The sequence below is a fragment of the Festucalex cinctus genome, chromosome 1 (genome assembly GCF_051991245.1).
Source record: "Festucalex cinctus isolate MCC-2025b chromosome 1, RoL_Fcin_1.0, whole genome shotgun sequence".
NCBI lineage: Eukaryota > Metazoa > Chordata > Actinopteri > Syngnathiformes > Syngnathidae > Festucalex > Festucalex cinctus.
Genome location: NC_135411.1, coordinates 28959877 through 28976682, shown reverse-complemented (window position 1 = coordinate 28976682; position 16806 = coordinate 28959877). Strand labels below are relative to the sequence as shown.

General features: G+C 40.2%; 1 long non-coding RNA gene across 2 annotated transcripts in view; it reads left to right on the top strand.

Annotated features, from left to right (window-relative positions):
* The window catches only part of LOC144022852 (uncharacterized), a 183496-nt gene that overhangs the window by 165596 nt on the left and 1094 nt on the right, over nt 1–16806 (top strand). The gene's annotated exons all lie outside the window — the stretch shown is intronic.

The window sequence follows — 16806 nt, the reverse complement described above, 5'->3', positions numbered from 1 at the left end:
AAAGATGTTGGCCGCCCAAGGCTGCACTTTAGAGACGTCTGCAAAAGAGACTTGAAAGCCGTGGAGATCAACACAACACAATGAAGAGACACTCTGACCAGACGGCTCAAGGTGGGTGAGAAGAGACTACAAATACAGCAGATGGGAAAAGGGCCCGCCGGAAGAACCGTCACAGACCCAACACCACCGAGACCACCCACAAGTGCAACCTGTGTGATAGGGACTGCCATTCGCGCAATGGCCTGTTCCAGTAGAGCCAACGTTTAGGAATCTCTTTCATGGTCATAGACCGACGGAGGCTGATGAATGTGTACGGATGAGTGTTCATACTGCAGACACATTGGATACATATCAGGTTTATATCTACACACGAAAGAAGCCCGGTCACATTTAAAACAATTGAGTTTTGGTTCATTTTTCCCTGCGTCTCCACCTGTTCTCATTTGTCCCTTGTGTCAATTTAACAGCTTGTGGAGCCAATCGTGGAGGTGCAGGGGTCCATTTCACAAAGTAGGTTTAGTGAGAACCCTGAGTCCGTTAACCCTGAAATGCATTTTCCGTTTTAGAAAGCAAGGTAACTGAAACCAGAGAAAGAGAGGTAACTCTAGCCTGTTTCATAAAAAGAGGTAACTTAAGCTCTCGGTCAGTTACCGTAGTAACAGACTCTGTGAACCTAAGCTGGTCGGTACCAGGTTTATCTCAATGAACCTCGAGTTTCTCTGTGTCTCCGCCTTCTTTCAGCCACACACGACATTTGATTTCCTCATTCATTCAGGCATGTCATATATACATATACCAATACATATATACATAGTTTTGCCATCTGTTATTTAAATAAAATTAAAAAAAAGTCAATAAGCCTATATTAAAAGTCTACTTTATTTTTTTTCACGAACAAGGCATGTCCTTTTGACAATGATCGCGTTGATGAAGGTGCACTCTAAAAAGAGAATTGTACTAAATTGAACTAAATTAAGATTGCAAATTGAATTGTTGACCAACTTAATAAAATTGTTTCGATTGGTAACACACGATTGAATTAAAATAATCCAAAGTGAATATTTATATTATATACATTTATATATATTATATGAAGTTTATTTAACTTTGAGTTCATTAAACTTTGGATTAATTTAATTCAAGTGAATATATTAAGTTGAATAAAGTCATAATTAAGTAAACATAATATATTCACTGAGCTGCAATTGGCTGGCAACCAGTTCAGGGTGTACCCCGCCTACTGCCCGAAGCTGGCTGGGATAGGCTACAGCACCGGTTAAGACAATGGATGGACAGATATTCACTGGGTTCATTCAATTCAATTGCGTGTTACCAACTGAAGTGGTTTTCTTAAGTTGGTCAACAGTCCAATTTGTAATCTTAAATTGGTTCAACAATTCTCTTTTTAGAGTGTGCAGGCAGTGCATTAAATATTCGTTGTGAGATGGTTATTGATGTTCTGGCATTTCCAGACAGTTATGTTTTTGAAAGGTACCGTTTCACATCACAGTCCATCATCTACATACCTGTGCACAAATTAATCCGTTTCTTACATTTGCAACATTACCAGCTCTAGTCATATGTGTTCACATGGCAGGATATATTGTGTGTTGCGCTCCATTTTTTTTCTTTACTGTTTGAACAATGTTTTTATATTTTAAGTTGCTGTCAAGTGCGCTTCTCTCCAACTGGATTGCACCTGAATTAATTAAATTAATGAGCTACCATTAAATTTTCCAGTTCGAGAGGCGGGCCCTCTGCTTCCCCGTTGCCATGGTGACTCGTCAAAACGCAGGGTAGGTCAACTCACAGTTCAGGGTCTTAGGTGTTGTCCAAAATCGCAAGGCTGGGCCCTCCGAAGGCCGAATTTGTCGGCTGCATGATGTCACTCCCGGCACGACTCAATCACAAGCACGGATTTACACATGCATGGACTGTTGGTCAATGCGCTTCCATTCATGTATAAGTGTGTGCGTCCTGTCGAGTCACTCTGGGCATGACGTCCTGCAGTTGACAAATTCGGCCTTCGGAGTACGCAGCCTTTGTGAATTTGGACACAGGCTGAGTTTGTTGAACCTGCTTTGTGAAATGGACCTCGGTGTACCTCGTTATCTCATCAGTTGCCTGCATTCGAATGTCCATTGTTTCTTTTACCAACATCGTCAGTCACGTTTCCCGAGTCCAGTCTTGTTTCCTATTGTGATAAGATTATTGTCAATTTGCTTTTTGACTTAGAATCTTTTATTTTGGACTTTTGTTAATTTTTTGTTTATTCCAATGTGCCTTAAGTGCCTCGTTTTCTTTTTCTTTTCTTTTTTTTTAAAGAGAGAGAGTACCCCAACTCCCGGTCCTGCCTACTCGCCTTTCTTGCTCTTGTGTAGTCCACACTCCATTACGCAAACCTCAACCCGTGATAGTGTCTTAGTTGTATGTATACATTATTTAAAAAAATATACATTTTAAAAATCTTTGTCAGTCTTGTCTTTTTTTATTTTAGTTGAGGTCACAAAAGCGCACACACACGCACAAAAAAAACAACAACAACAACCTAGCTCCAGTAAATAAATGTTTTGTTTTGACTGGTCAGAAATGAAATTTTTGTAGAAAGTAATCCATGCCCTCGTGCTAATTAATAAAGAAAGTAAAAATGCTCTAAAACTGCTGGCAATATTGAGAGCTTTGCTTTGAAAACAGCTAGTGGTGCTTCAGTTAATAACTCGAGTTTTGACCAACTTTTTGTGAACAAAGCTTTGGGATTTGATCTTCTGTGACATTGTCAGTCAACCCGTTTGTGGTAGTTGTGATCAAAAGGAAGTGTTCTGTTTTAACTTTTTTTTTTTTTTTTTTTTACAAAGTTTTTTATTTATTTTTTTACTGTATTTCAGGTCTGCGAGGTGGTGCTTCACTGCTTAATGTATCTGTTAATTTGTTAAGCATTGACTGACTTTGTGAACAAAGGACAGTGAAAGCATTTGTCTTTAATGTTAAGTGTTCTCGTCACACGTTATGTTTTACATGGTTTATATGTTGTTGAGCAAGTTTATTCCCGTAGTCCAAGTCGTAGTGAAGTGGTGCATTTGGGACCCCTCTGTGCGTGTGCGTGTGTGTGTGTGTTGTGGGGGGGGTGGTGTTGTTGTCGGCGTCCCGTCTGTCTGTTCTGCGGGACATCTGTGGCTTGCGTGATGGGCTTTGTGGAACGGTGCTCTGTTAGTGGAAGTTAAAGAGGCGCAGTCACGATCTCTAGCGGAAGAGGCGCCACTGGCACAAGGGGCCTCGTCTCCTCTGTCTGTTTGGAGGCACACATGCAGACACATACACACGAAGACCGTGCAAACACATCTTGGTTCGCCATCACATTTGTTGTTTTAGCAATTCTATCATGACTACATGTGGCGAGAACAAAGGTGGGCTCGGGGGCTACAGGCGGCTCACTAACTGTCGTTTAAAGGTCATTTACCTTATTAAATGTACAGATATTGAAATAAAAAGACAAGTACATAGGTTTACATATTTTTCATTATATTAAACAATTCTCAACTCAACTTTATTTTTTATTTTATTTTTTTATTTTATTTTATTTATTTATTTATTTATTTTTTAAAAGAGCTCAGAATTGTTCATTCGGTAGTCTTACCGATTCAACGTCTTATCATCATTGCTCTTTTTTTGTGTGTGTGTGTGTGCGTGCGTTTGCGTGCGTGCGTGCGCGTGCGTGCGTGTGCGTGCAAATACGTATAAATTTATACTCATTAATTCACCTAAAACCTTATAAATATCCCATTACCCTTCGCCTTAACCAGGTACTTCAGAATCTTGCCAGAGTCGTGAGGTTTAAATGGTCAGGAGACCAGAGAAAAGGTCAGAAAAAAATAAAGAGAAAAGAAAGATAAATCAGAGTGAAATCCATCACCGACCAAACACTTCCTGCCTTCCCCATGATTACAAAATCAAAGTCTTACGCCAACCCCGGAAGCCTCTAAATTCCAACAAATTAGCGAGATCTCAAGAGACCAGAGGAAAAACTAAAGAGAGGAAGGAGGGAAGGATCGATGAGGCAGAGGGAGATCCATAGAAGCCAGTACATCCAATCCATCAAAGTGAAATCCAGCACCAACCAAACCCCCCCTGCGTGGTTACAAAACCAGAGTCTTATGCCAACCCCAGAAACCTCAAACTTCCAATAAATTGAGATCTCAAGTGACCAGAGGAAAAACTAAAGAGAGGAAGGAGGGAAGGATAGATAAAGCAAAGTGAGATCCACAGACACCAGCACCCACTGATTCAAGGGGCTGTGGGAGGGAGAGGCTACTTCTGTTGAGTTTCAGTAGATGCTGGTGCGACGGATCTGGCATGCATAAGGACCACCACCAAAGAAAGAAGCCGTCAACCAACTCAACTCAACTCAACTTTATTTCTAAAGCACTTCTCATTGAGGCGGACATCAAGTGTTTCGGAGTGTGTGTACGACACCGTGGAAGCGACAAGTGTGCACGACAGAGGATATAAAAAGGATAAAAAAAAGTGCCAAAATAATAATAAATCAAGACTAAAGTGTGACCCTCCGTCTCCCGGTGGCCCTTTTTGTTCGACCATCGGGCTGAAACTTTGGCAACATGCAACGGAAGTTGTCCCCGGAGATGACTCTGACCCTGGAGGTAAAAATCTCCCCTGCGTCCCCCGACCACGGTCAGAATACCGATCAGGAAAGGATAACACCTGTCAAGTGTGACAAAAAGGGCAAAACTGAAGTCGCACAAGCGTCGCAGGAGGATGTGGATCAATATTGGAGCACCTTACTGTCTTCTTGCTAAAAAGGTAAGACCTCGTCACGAAAATGTGATGGGGTCCATTTATGATGAACAATGCACAACAAAAGTACCACTAATTAACGTCTCGTCTTCCATTCCACTTTTCGCCAGAGGGGTCGCAAATCTACAAAACCTCGCTATCTTGCGTTCGGCGCCTTTACAACTTAAAACTGACCCTGAATTATTTTATTTTTAAAATGGATTATTTCCCATTTGTTGCACTAATGTACTGTAGCTGTTTATCCTAAAATGGGTTAAATAAAATCCATCCATCCATCCATCCATCCATCATCTACCGCTTATCCGGGATCGGGTCGCTGGGGCGGCAGCTTTAGGAGGGAAGCCCAGACTTCAACCAGCTCTACCAGTGGGATCCCAAGTCGTTCCCATGCCATCCGAGAGACATAGTTTCTCCAGTGTGTCCTGGCTCGTCCCCGGCATCTCCTGCCGGTGGGACATGCCCAGAACACCTCCCCAGGGAGGCGTCCAGGAGGCATCTGAACCAGATGCCCAAGCCACCTCAACTGGTTCCTCTCAATATGGAGGAGCAGCGGCTCGACTCTGAGTCCCCCCCGGATGATCGAGGTTCTCACCCTATCTCTAAGGGAGAGCCTGGACACCCTGCGGAGGAAACTCATTTCGGCCGCTTGTATCCGGGATCTGGTTCTTTTGGTTACGATGCACAGCTCGTGACCATAGGTGAGGGTCGGAACGTAGATCGACCGGTAAATCGAGAGCTTCGCTTTTCGACTTCATCACAACGATACAGATACTGCCCTCACTCGGGAACAAGACACCAAGATACTTGAACTCCTCCACTTTGGGCAGGATCTCATCCCCGACCCGGAGAGGACACACCCTTTTCCAACTGAGGACCATGGTCTCGGATTTGGAGGTGCTGATCTTCATCCCAACCACTTCACACCTGGCTGCAAACTGCTCCAGTGAGAGTTGGAGATCACGGCTTGATGAAGCCAACAGCACCACATCATCTGCAAAAAGCACAGAGGCGTAAGGATGTTCAAACTTGTTTTTTTTTCTGTGGAAGGATGAGGAGCCCTTCCTCCACTCTGCTTAAAGCAATCCCGATGTATTCACGCCCACGACCAAACAAACACGAGGCATGTGTTTCCGTCAGTCCTCAGTGAAATGTGAGTCCGTCAGTGGCGGACTGAAAAGATCTGTCGTACTGACACGATTGGTGACAATTCCGATGACGGACAGAAACCCGCTTCCGTCTGCCTTTAGTCCGTCCGTTTTTTGAAGTTGCCCATCACTCATCACCAAAACGCATCTCAGTCACTGATGGACTGACGGACCTTCCATCAGTCCTGACGGAATGGCCACCTCTCCTTATTTTATCCATCTTCATAGATAATTATCTTTCATGTATCCCCACCCAAATGTGGTGCTTTCTCCTTTAGATCTTGCCCCGCCCTTTCACAAAAGGTTGGCTGAGTCCCGTTTGCATAAAACGCCAGTGAAAGCATAACCTCCTTGGCAGAGGTACTAAGAGAGGCCCTTCCTCGCTAAGGGCGTTGCGAAGCTGTGAATGAGTCGTCGCGCAGTTTGCCAGGATTCTTTTTTTGTCTTTATTAGTGCTACAGCACATGTTCGATACATCCTGGCCACACCGTCCTCGTGTTTATGACGTGCACCGAAAGCTTTGCACATGAGCCAAAATCAAATTTGTCTAGCTCTCAGCAGTGTGATAGCTGCCTTTTATGGTTAACGAATTATTTTATTTGCACGTGTGCAAACAAGCATGTGTATCCGTGTTTAAATTTCTCACACTTGCTCTCTTTTCTGTTCAAGTAACCCTTCATTTAATTTACATTTCATTTCAGCTTAGTGGCCTAAAAATGCCACACATTACTGTAGCAAAGTGGCCGCCATCTTTGCAGAATTAAAAAAAAAAAAAAAACATGAAATGAGCACTTCAAATGCCTCTAAAACTCGTTATAAAGACATTCACAAAAGAGCAATTGACTGCTTATGTACATGACCTATTCTACTGCCCACACATCACCAATAATCTTCCATCTACACTTGTTAACTCAAGTTTTTAAGGGTTTTTCATCAACGAAAAATTTTCATCATAATATTCGTCACAAATTATTTTTTTCTTCAGACGAAAATTAAAATGAAACGAAAACTAAAATAGAAGCCATTCATTGAGACGATAACGAAAATTGACTGACAATTTCACCATGTTTCATTTAAACAATAAAGACACCATTATATTAAATGTCCTGGGTGTTAAACTACAGTTATAAATAGTTGACATGCTGAATGAAAATAGAATAAACTGTCAAAAATTGGACTAAAACTAAAATATAATCAGATGACTAAATTATGACTAAAACTTCAGTCAAAAGACTATAACTAAAACTAAATAAAACATTCTTGTCAAAACTATCACTGAGGGCAAGTGTCGGTGTTTGAAACGTGATTATAACCTGTTGATATCTCAAAATTTTGGCCTGCCTGAAAAATTGGTTATTTTTAACTAAAAGCTAAAAAAAAAAAAAAGTCAGTCACTCCGGAAGGGGATTCCCTGAGGAGAAGCCGAAATCAAAGAATCTAGGAGAATGTTATACAGTTTTGCTCAAATTTGAAGTTTTTTTTTTTTCCCCCAGATTTTTTGTTTTCTTTTCCCCACCTCCACAAAATTGAAAATATTGTTTGTTTGTTTTTTTTTTGTTTTGTTTTTTTAATAGGGGTTTTATGTCTTACAAAAAGCCTCTCAGAATGAATTGTCTTCATATCTTAGAAAGCAGATCTGGCATGAGAGAAACAGCAAGTAAGCTACTCATTTCCTCATTCTTTTATAAATCAGACACGGCGAGGCTAATCCTTGTGATATTTTCAGAGGTGGGCATAAGTAGAGGTGTCCACATGAATATTGTTGCTGATTGATCACTTTATATGTACAATAATTTTGTACACAGAAATTTTGTCCGGTTCCTGCTGACTCCCACTAAGACATGGGAAGAGGGAGGGGGCGTGGCTATATTGGCTATTATAAAGTGGCAGTTTTATAATGAGTTAGTTATTTACTGATCTCATGAAAGAATGAAAAATACATAAAGAGCGTTTATGAGTGAAAAATGGGTCATCCCTGCCGGATCGTCCCTTTACTGTAATTTCTCCGGCACACTTCATCCGATTTTCAAAGTTCTCTGACTTGTACTCAGGTTGAAGTTGCGTTTCCAACCAGATTTTGTTTTTTTCTGGATTTTTTGGAAGACACTTTGCTACTTAGTATGAGTCCTAGAATGCACCACAATCGCTGGTTAGCCTTTTTAGCTTATTTGGGTCAACTCCAAGTGGTAAATAGGATGCAAATTGATGGTGTGTTGAGGACAGGTGCACCAAGCATTTGTATTACCAGGAGTCCTGTTGTTTTTGAAACATTCATGTAGCTGATTTTATTTTATTTTTTTCAAAACCAGGTTCATTAAAATGTATTGTTTTGTTTTGTTTTTTGTTTGTTTGTTTTTTTAATTCATTTGTCTCATTAAATAATTGGTTCTTTGGTTTATGGTTGGTTATGGTGTTAATAATATAATAAAACATTAAAACATCAGTTAAAAAACATCTTTGAATATGTTTAACATTTTTTGTTGTTAAATAAAATAATTGGTGAATTGTTCAATTAAATAATTGGTGAATTAATAACTTGATAAATAATTATAAAATAAAATACAATTACAAATGAAAATAGCTGAGCATGTTATTGTTACTGGAAAGTAGGGATGTTCAATACCACTTTTTTTCAGACCGATACCGATACTCAGACCCTCAGTACTCACTGATACCGATACCAACTGCCGATACCAGTAGTACATTTTGACAAATCAAAAAAATCACTAAAAGATATTTTTAAACAAATATATTTCCTTTAATTTTGAAAAAAAAAAAAAAAAAACAGCACAGTCACTCTTCAATAGTCTTAACGCTCAAAATAAAACACAAAAATGCTCTTTTAGTTTAAGATTCACAATTTTGAAGTATTTCCAAAACTGTGAAGTTTTGGTAAAAAACTGCTGCAAGCTAGCGCCAGTTACAGGCAAGGAGGACTCACTTAACGTCTTCCCCCTCTGCCATCGGTCGCTTGTACTCGTCTGCGTCACGAGTACTCGAGTACTTGAAAAAAGGCTGGTATCGGCCCGATACCGATACCTGGTATCGGCCCGATACCGATACCTGGTATCGGCCCGATACCGATACCTGGTATCGGTACTCGCCCATTCCTACTGGAAAGTAAACTATTTTACATATTCTGTATACAAATTGAAATGGCCTGTCACATCTGTCTATTTTAAAAATCAAACGTGGCCCTTGAGTACAAAAATGTCCCCACTTGCATATATATTTCTTTTGTAAGTGAGTGATTCCTAACTATGATAGGCTTCAGCTCACCTTTGACCCGAAGGCAGACAAATGCCAAAGAAAATGGATGGAGAGATTTTGTGTGATTAATATCATCAAGTTTTCTCTTTAGCACAGAAAATGCATGCTCTGTAGAGTTTAAGTCTTAATATTGACTTGTTAAATCTAAAACCTTCATGTTTGAGTCACACTGTAGTTCTGAAGTTGTGGGTTCAAATTTCATACTTTGTTGTGTGGGGAAAGTGAGCGGGATTGGTCGTTTGTGTCACTTGCACACTTGGCTGGCGACCAATCAAGGGTGTATCCCACCTCTTGCCCAAAAGTCAGTTTTGATCAGCAGAAATGCCGCAATCCAACTGATGACAAAGGCTACTGTATAGAAAATGAATGGAGGGATTAGCATGAATGTGTATATTTTCGGTACAGTATGTTTTTGGTCCACCCTTGATTGGGGAGGAGGATTTATTCATGGTACCCCAGACTATTTTAATTAAAGACCCTTGTAAATCTCCATAGACAATGAATGGAGGAACGTGCGACCCTGAGCTTGTTTTGTCAGGCCAGCTCTGCGTTCCGCCTGGGAGGCCCGACCGTCTTTGGCAGTCAATCTGAACAGGGTTCGGCTTTTTTGTTTTTTAACGAGGAACATGAAAGGGGGAAATAAAGGCGGCGAGCGTTTGATCGTGTGAAAGCGAGCTGATTTACAGCTCAACCCAACACCTTTTCTTAGACCTGGCGGACCGTCACCTGCGCATGCCAGAGGACTATGACGGTCCGTTTACAACCGTTGGCTCCGAGTCCCGGGCGTGTCAAACCGCAACTGCTTCATCTTTACTCGTGAGCTAATGTTGAGGAAATCATTAAGCTGCGTCAGACATCCACGTACAACACAAAGGAATGAGCGGTGTTCTTATATAAACGGTCTTTATATAGAACCGGCTGTTTTTCATTGAAGGACATTACGTCATCATTACCTTTCAAGTTGTTTCACCTGAATCCCATTCACTTATTTCCTACCAGCTTGTGCTGATAAAAATACTTGTAAAATACCCCAAATGCTGAACCACTCAGTGTTGTTGTACAAACATCCATTTTCTATAGCAATTGTCCTCATTTAGGTCATCATGGGTATGCTGGAGCCTATCCTATCTGACTTTGGGCAAGCAGCGGGGTACACCCTGGAACGGTTGCCACTCAACTGCTGGTCACATGTAGACAAACGACATTGACATTCACGCCTATGGACAATTGGGAGAACATGCAAATCTGAATCCAGATTTGAACCCAGAACAGGAATGTGAGACAGATTAACTCTCTTACTCTCCACCCTGAAGAATTCATCGATCGCATTGAACTGATTGTGGTAAACATCTCAGGTTAATGCACAGAAAGTTCTGGATGTCTCTTAGCAGTGATGGAAATTTACAAACGATACGCTGATAATGCTGAGCTGCAGTGAAAGTCAGGGGGCACATCAATCACATGGGGAGGGGCGGGGTTTTACTGAACCGGGCGTTTTACTTCCACATTACAAATCTAACCAGCAAAACACCTAATATTTCATAATAAATTGCATCGCCATGGTGTCAAAGGTAAAATGTAATCATTATATGCCTATAGTTAACTTTTGAAAGGGCTTAAAATATCGTGGTGTAATCCCTTTAACTCTCTGACTGCCGAAGACAATTAATAATGATTAGTAAAATTACGATGAATGGAATGCGATCTTTCATTCAGTACCCACATTGTATATGTAGTAAAGGCAAACAAGATGAGTTAAAATGCTCGAAATCGGCTGGAACTGTCTTTTTTTTTTTTTTTTTTTTTTTTTTTTTTGATAACGTGTGGCAGTCAAAGAGTTTTAAAAGTAATACTGTAATACTGTTAAAAAATAATAATAATAATATAGTCCTAAAATGGCACTTTTGGTCTGTTCAATTATTGCCAGGAACATTTCCTATTTGTTTTTATTATACATTTTTGTATTGAAATGCAAGTAAAAGCATTTTGCTAGATTTTTAAATATTTGTGTTTGTGTCTATTATATATTATCATCCACCAAAATCTATCCATCCATTTTCCGAACTGCTTATTCCTCACGTGGGTTGCGGGTGTGCTACTGTGCTGTAACCTGTCCCAGCTGTCTTCGGGCAGTAGGCGGGGTACACCCTCAACTGGTTGCCAGCCAATCGCAGGGCACACATAGATGAACAACCAATCACACATAGGGACAATTTAGACTTTTATCAATTCATTCATTATTAATAATTAACCGATCACACATGTTTTTTGGATTGTGGGAGGAAACCGGAGAAAACCCACAAAAGCACAGGGAGAACATGCAAACTCCACCCAGGAAGGCCGAAGGCCAGACTTGATCTCAAGTCCTCTGCACTGGGAGGTGGATGTGCGACTGCTAACCAGTCAATCACCGTGCCGACGACCCCACTCAAATTCAAAATGTTCTTTTTTACGACAAATAATGTTATATGATTAAAATGTGATTAATCAAGACTAATTAATTACAAAGCCTGCAGTTAATTAGGTTATTTTTAGAAGCGCATCTCACCCCTAGTATTTATAAAATGAAAGTAGCACTGTGTCACGGAGTTACAACTGTAATAAAAAGAACCATAGCAAAGTAGCAATTTGTATTTTGGGGGGGCAATGAAACAGCAACATACACACAAGCGTCTTTATCCCGCCGTTGCCATTTATAAGGACAATGTAAGATGCAAATGCAGGATGATGTGTTGCAGTTTAAAAACAATATTCTGCCTTCACTCGGTTCTGTAAGAAAGATGATCAATTTTCTTTTCTCACCAAGTTAAAAAAGCAGCTTATAGAAGCCACAATAGAGCCCAGCAGTCAATCCTTTACAAGGCCCAAAAAACAGCGGAGAGAAGAAGAAATCGGATAAAGGATATATTTGCTTCAAAGGTCTTTACTGTAAGTGCAATTTCCAGATGGGCTGGGTCGGCCCCATTCTGTAATTAAGTTCTTCACTTTGGCTCGGTCTGGAATTAAAAGGACGATTGCCACTTTTCAACAAGGAGCTTTTTATATGTCTTTGTTTGTCTGTGGTGAGAGCATGAAAGCGAACGCCTTCCGCCGTCTCCCCGAAACGTCTTCACGCCGCCGGAGAGCTTCGACTGGTCTCGTGCTCGTCAAGCAGACACCAGAGGTGGTTTGGTTTTCTATCGCGTGCCAGCCTTTGTGAATTATTCTGCTTTGTGCCCGTCCGACCAGATGATCCCGAAGGCTTTGAGGTCTAAACAATGGCAGCAGAGGCTTTTATTTGATTCTCCCTTCATGGACATTTGATCGTGACAGCCGTCCCATCCTAAACTGTATTCGGGAGCTGCAAAAAAGCTCGTCGCGAGCGCATTGGCCTTTGCTCCGGAGGAGACCTGACTTGATTTCCTTTTCAAGTGTCTTTACAAAGTGAAAATCTGATGACAGGCAGTTGAGACGAGTGGACTGTAAAGAATTATCTGTGGTTCCGTGGTTTTTCTTCCTCAAAGTACAGCGCCGAGGCGGCTCTCCAGAGTTCAATAACAAGCCCCGCTCTGCTTCCAAGACGTCTTTTGACATGACAATGATACACTGGCGTCAGACACGGCTGTTTTGTTAAGGGGGAAAAAAAATCCCAAGGCGAAACGATAATAATGACACAAAAAGGCATAACCTGCTGATTGAACTGGATGCTCGGGCCAATTAATTGAAGTTCTGAAGGCTTTTTTATGTGAGCCAGACATGAAAGATGGCATACGGCGTTCTTCAAAGGCAGTTAAGATGTATAATTAATAACAGAATTTGGCAATTTGGGGAATGACAAAAGAGGACACCCAGGTCTCTTTGGATGTGTTGAAGGATGAATTTGTGGTCTTTTAATTAGACGGGATTAAGGAGATGGGGCGGGGTGGCTCGGCCCCGATACCTACCACAAGCACCTCTGTCGACACCCCAGACGGAAAACATTTTCTGACCCCAAAATATCGTCTTGAATCATCAGTCAAGTGATTTCAGACAACTGACTATTGGGTGGCCTGTGATGAAATGCAAACAATGCAGCATTTTATTTGATTTTTTCTGTCTACGCCTTCGCCAAGTCAATGAGCAACCGGCTGAACTCATGTTATGAAGGTTTTGTCTGAATTTGAATTGTCGGGTTAAACGGTTGTCATTTGAAAACCATAAAAACATTTTCAAGCATCATTTGAAATGTTTTTAACATTTATGCACGACAGCTATTACATAGCAGCAGTTACTTCATGGAACTGACTAGATATGTCCTGCACCTTTTCCTTTTGTTGTCGACGTTGCTCCTTCTTTTTTGGATGAAGTAACATTTTAAAATTGCAGCAGCTCTCCGGTCCCAAAGCCTTAGAACAGAGGTGTCCAAACTCTGGCCCGGGGGCCATTTGCGGCCCGCCGTCCATTTTTTTAGTGGCCCGCGACATATGCTAAAAATGGCATTTGACTCAGTTCAAATAAAATAAAACACAAAAATGTTTGGAGATGGTCAAAGTAAGAAGGGAGGGTGTCGAAAAACACAAGTGCTATTAAAGGTTATTTTAGTTAACTAAAACTAATGAAATAACCACAACTAAAATTTAAAAAACAATTTCGTTAACAAAAAAAAATAAAAACAAAAATGCTTTAAAAAATGAAAACTAACTGAAATTACATTTTATGTTTACAAAACGAACTAAAACTATAATTATAGCAAAAACGTACTTCGTTTTTGTCTTTGGTGTGATTTTTAGTAGATTTATTTTGATATCAACCGGAATAATGACATTTGAAAGTATGTCACACAGAAGTGACGTCATCTAGCAACAGCCAATAGAAAAGCACCTTCAGATGACGTCGCTCCCACGGTGTTTTTTAAATATTGCGCACAAGTAATACACATTTAACAAAAAAAAAACAAAAAAACTAATACTAATACTGAAACTAACTAAAACTAAACTAAAACTAAGTATTTATTAAAGAACCAAAATTAAAAATTCCAAAACTATAATAACCGTACTGCCATATTACAAATAAAATGGTGTATATATAATGTAGCATTTTTTCTAAATATGCAAAAGCACAATTTTTAGGACTAAAGACAATTTCTCTTCATAACTTTTCATAACGATTGTCTCAGACCAGCCAATGGCCTCAAAAATATTTATGTCATGTTTTAGAACCGGGCTACCTTTTTTAGAACCACAAAGGAGTAAGTAACAAAAAGGCTAGTAGAGTAGAGAAGAACCGGGTAGGTTTGTTGGTTGAAACTGGGCTCGCGTGACTGTCAGACCACTTGAAGTCCATTCCACATTCTTCTTCATGGCTTTCTTCTTCTGCTGTCTCTGAGAGTTGCACATCATTATGTAGGTGCAATCCAGTGCGCCACCCAGTGTTCAGTCTGAGACGCCACAGATTGCGTTCAAACTCTGATTAAAACCCTGAGATACTCCTAAATGTACTTGACACAGTTATATTGAATGAAATTTTTTGGAACTTGTACAACCACATATTTTGAAGGGGACTTTTAAATGTCACTAGATATTTTTCTTTCATTTTAGTTTAGTTACGTATTGAGTTTTTAAAATTCATTCGATTGTGTATGCTCAGGGTGGCCATACATTCTGGACACAGAGGTAAAAATACAAATCGCCTTAAAAATTTCACAAACTTGATGAAAAAAACACTTTGAATATTTAATATTTTAGAGTTATCTTTTATTATAACTTACTTTGTTTTATGTATCATGATATTGTTTATTGTTATCTGTTATTACTTATTATAGTTATTTTATTTTTTTATTTTGTCAAGTGGCACCGTGCTTGCGGTGATGAAGTGACAAGTTCTGTTAATGTGGTACAGTATGTTGCCATCATCCATTTTCCGGCGACTTAAAAAAAACGTCATGTTTGTTTAATTAACATGCATGATCAAAGAAAGCAAGCCATTTTGAACTCTTAAGATTGTGAATAATTTGTCAAAAATAAAACACATATGTGGGGACCGATTAATAGTATAGTTTTTTAAAAATTATTACATTGACCAAATTCTGACATGTGAGCTATCGTCCCAACGCCAGCGACATATACAAGAGCCAGTTGCTGGTTCTGGCAGGGCCACAAGTTGGCCCAAAAAGCCTTAACTGCTCCTTCTTTTGGACTAAAGTGGTGACACAAGGCAGCACTTTTCTGTCAAATGTGTCTCAGCTTACTGTACTTTGCATAACTGACAATGTATACTCTTCTCACATTCTTCTTCCAAATTGTACGACTTCAGCATTTAACTGAGTTTCAGTCGGACACCAACTGTTGGGTTGGATAAATTGCAATCAACAATTAGGCATGCACTTGCAAGCCTCAAGACGGATTCATACATATTGATATCATAAGTAAATCAGTTGAACTGTAGATGGAAGTAAACAAAAACATCAGACTAGTTACTAAATCCAAATTGGCCACTTATAACCGCATTGTAAATTCATTCGTAGTCCGTCATAGCCCATCAAAGAACCTCAGCCAGTGCCTGTCTCCTTATGGTCGGCATCTTGCTGGCTTTGTTTAAAGATGTTGCACCCAGCTACAACAGTCGGAGGTCTGTCAGTGAGGCAAATGCTAAATATAACATCATTGCAGAGCGAAGCAGTATTTTTTCTCTTCTTCTTCTTCAACCCTGCATGTAATAATAAGCCAGCAACCCCAAACTGACATACAGACTTGTCAGCATGATTTGATTTGAGTATAGAATTAAACTGCTCTGGTTTGCTTTGAACGACATGAGTACGAGACATAAATCCTTCACAGAAAATGTACTGGAGAGAAACAAAAAAAAAAAAAACATCACTACAAACTAGAATCTCCGACTTAAGAATTCACGGCATCAAATCGTGCACCGTCTGATATAAGCGAGGCGGCACTCAGGCAGCTGAATCCATTGAATATAAAGTAGATCTTTTGCACTGAAGTCATGTGATCAATCATGTGACTGCCCCATGACGGACGGTAGAAGGGAATGATTGTTGAATTAAAGTTGTCGGGACGCGTGTAATGAGCGGTGGCTGATCAGCCATGGACGGCGCAGCTGGAAAGCAAAAAATTGGAGAGCAATAAAAGAACTTGAAGTCCACAGGGTTAATTTATTAAAATAGGAAAACAAAAACTGTAGGCTTCTCGGTAATACCGCATGTCACAATACACGTACACGTCCTCGGCATCAAATATATTGATGGCCAAAATGAAAAAGTGCTGCATTGGCATAACAAAAACAAGGAGGCGCCACCCTGTGGCGCGGTGCCACATTGCGGATTGTTACACGCGGAGTGACTTAGCGACTGTTAATGGACTAATTAAAAGTTATTATTGCCCATCAAGCCATGAAATCAACCACTTCAACTGATGTTCGCCTGTCGGTCGAAGTGGCACATTTAGTCATAGAGCGCAATATTTACATAAGTATGAGATAAAGTATTCAATGCATTCAATGATCTTCTCAAAAAGTAGAAGCCAAACGTTCGTTTGTCACTTTTTTTAACAATGCGCATGCGGCAGACCATCCTACCAGCTGTCCTGCTAGTCGCGGCGGGAGCTACAAC